The following is a 3,142-nucleotide window of genomic DNA, read 5'->3' on the forward strand; positions in this document are numbered from 1 at the left end:
TCGGCTGACCTGCAGCTGTGCAACGAGAACAGGGACAGGGTTGACAGGAAATCTTGGCATTCATTTGCTGGTGTTCTGAGGTTGAGGTGCCTAAATCTATGCAAGGCTCCACTACCTCCTCACTAACCTCCAAAAGGGAGCCTACCTGAGGTCTGACCCACAGCTCTCTGCACCCAACTGATCTAGGGCCCCAAACAATGCAGGGCCACACCCTTCAACCCTGATTGGTCAGCATAGCCTCACCTGCCACTATGATCCTTTGCAGCATCACAAAGCACTGCCTGTGACCCCTCTGGGCACTGGGAACAGGGTTGAGGGTTGGTGGACTTCCAGAGAAACCAGGATGTACCTGAGAAATCAGGGTGTACCACCTTGAAATCTCAAGGGGAGTGTTACTCTGATTGTAAAGGAAGAGAGTCTGTCAGGAGAGAGGAGGCTCTTGGTGAGCTTCTTCACGAGCTACTTTCCAAACTACTTGTCTTTCCTGTAGTCACTATAGAGTCCTCACTATAGAGGAAGACGTGGCAGGAAGCCTTCTTCTCCAAACTCTTTCCCATGTCCCCTCCACTCAGTGGATCATTCTCATTTATCTGTCTCTCTTACCTTAGGGAGCTTTCTATTATCATTCTGTAAATAATTTCTAAAGTGATTTGATCATCTTTGACTCATTGGCAAGTGAATCACCTACAAATCCAGGTCTTTATGAATAAGCACACCCCAACCTGTTAAATTTGTCATGAGAGAAGACTGATTTTCTCTTTCTTTTTCTTTTTTAAACATGGGTCTCCTTTATTGAGCATCCAGTGGGCATCTTGGTGTAGATCAGCAGCCAGAGTCACAGGGCTGTAGAGAGGCAGGCTGGTGGTGGGAGGAAGAAGAGCAGGGCTGGGGGCAGCCACCCTACTTCCAGGTCTTGAAGAATTGCTTGCAGCTGGGACTCTCAGCCCTGGGGCAGAATCTCCACCTGAGTGTTTGGGAAATATCTCATCTGAGAGATGAAGCCATTGCCCACTTGGAGGGATGCCTGCTGCTCTTTCTCATTAGCATTTTGCCCCTTCCAGATGTAGATTTTTCCACAATGCCCGTTACGCATAACAAAGCAGTCATCTCGAATAAGCAGTTTAGAGGCAAAGGGGCTGGAGTCGGCCACCTTGGTCAGATTCATCTGTCCAGTGGCATCAGAGACCTTATGTAGTGCCTCGGCTTGGGCATTGGTCTGGTCAGCTGTGATGTTTTCCACAGGGTTGCCCTCCTTCAGAGCAGGCTTGGGGCTCAAAACCTGTATTGTTTTGCCTGGCTCCTTTCCACCTGGGCCTTGCCCTGCAGCTCACTGTTCCTGACGGCCAGGTCCAGGTCCCTTGCCCTGTTACATTCCAGGATGTTGGACTTGCCCACCACATCAGGCAAAGATATTCTGACCCAGGTCCAGGATGAAGCAGTCCCCTGTGTTGAAGCTGTCACAGCTCAGTGCCCTCTCAGTGGCACGGATGTCCTTCTTCCACTTAACCTGGTAGAGTTTCTTGATGGCTGCTGGGGAGACCCACGATGTTGTTTGTGAAATGCAGACTTCACACCGCCTTCCTGACACTTGAGGCCACGTGGAAGTAGTTCATGAAGAGGTCAGACTCATTCCCTTCAATGTCATGGTGTTGCACAGGCCGCTCCCCAGGAAGGGTGTTAAGGTGCACAGCCAGCACAGCACAGGGCCCCTGCTCATCATGGGATGATTGCAGGCATATCCCCAGGTGCAAATGGGAGATCTCTTCTGGGCCATTGTGTAGTACTAGGTAGGAGCCCCAGAGAAGAAGATGCCATGGTTCTCGAGTGCTATGGGCACCAGCTTCAGCTTCTCTACACGCCATATGTGTAGGCCTGGGTCTTGGACTGAAGCTGGGAATGGAGAGCTGCTCTGAGGGATGGGTGTGTATATGCTGTTTTCAGACCAGCAGTGACTCCTCGGGTCAGATTCAACTTGCTGGAGTCTCCTGGTGTCCAGTCTGAGGGGTTTGGTGGCTCTGAGTAGACTGATTTTCATTAGAAAGTGTTTTCATTTATTGTTGGAAAATTTTCATAGAAGCATATGATACATTTTTTTAAAATCTCTCTATGAATTCTTTGCCTCTAGATACTCCGGGGATCAAAAAATTTGGAGTATATTTCTGACAGCCTTTTTCTTATCAACAAAGTTTAGGATAAATTGGAAAATCTTGTAGACTACTCTATATCTACTTTCATTCATTAGTTGAATGCTGTCCTCAATGTTTTTATTATTTTTAAAGGTTTTTTCTTTTATTCTTGTGTTTGTGTTGTGTGTGTGAGAGAGAGACACACACAAAGAGAAGAGAGGGAGAGACAGAGAGAGAGAGAGAGAAATAGAGAGAGAGAGAGCTTGTATGGTATTTCTGACACCTATTTCTTCCCAGTGACATGTCTGTTCTGATGCTTTTGAATCATATCTTATTCATACTTGTGTTTTTGTAAAATATATGCTGCTGCTGGTGCTGCTTTAATACATTTGGTGGCCTGAAATACAATTCAACTTGATAATTGCTCACATTACCACCTGTTTTCTCTGCTCATTCCTTCTATTTTTTGGTGGGTGGGTGGTATATCATGACAGGGTTTGTGTGTAGCGCTTGGAGCTTGTCCTGGGACTTGCATGTGGACGAGGCTGGCCTCAAACTCAGAGTTATGTCTGTCTCAATACCCCGAGTGCTACTACTAACAGAATGTACCACCACTGCCTGGTTGCTGTTTAGTTCTAATGGGATAACAATACCCCTTTAGAATGTACACACCAGTTTCGTCATCCAATCCCTTCCTGTTTTCAGGGACACCTATATTTACAGGGTGATATTGTGATATTGAGAGCATCGTCATTTATGTCCTCTTGGGAACTTCTGCATTGAGATAATCATAGGAAAATGAATCCCAAGGCTTTGGTACTTCGATTGTCTCCCTTTAGAGTACTGTACCACAACACTTAACCTTGTAAGATTTAAATAACACACATTTGTTTCTCACAATGTAGACACTAGAACTGCAATTAGAGTGCCATGATACTCACATTCTGATGATCGTATTTTCCTGGTTATGTCCTTATGTTTTCATTTGCTCAGGATAATCAAAGTCACAGAGAGGG

General features: G+C 46.1%; 1 pseudogene; it reads right to left on the reverse strand.

Moving 5' to 3' along the window:
- Window positions 1–900: 900 nt before the first annotated feature.
- LOC127214491 (macrophage-capping protein-like) lies at window positions 901–2,035 on the reverse strand (annotated as a pseudogene).
- Between the last annotated feature and the right edge of the window lie 1,107 nt (window positions 2,036–3,142).

The sequence above is a fragment of the Phodopus roborovskii genome, unplaced genomic scaffold (assembly GCF_943737965.1).
Source record: "Phodopus roborovskii unplaced genomic scaffold, PHOROB, whole genome shotgun sequence".
NCBI classification, from domain to species: domain Eukaryota; kingdom Metazoa; phylum Chordata; class Mammalia; order Rodentia; family Cricetidae; genus Phodopus; species Phodopus roborovskii.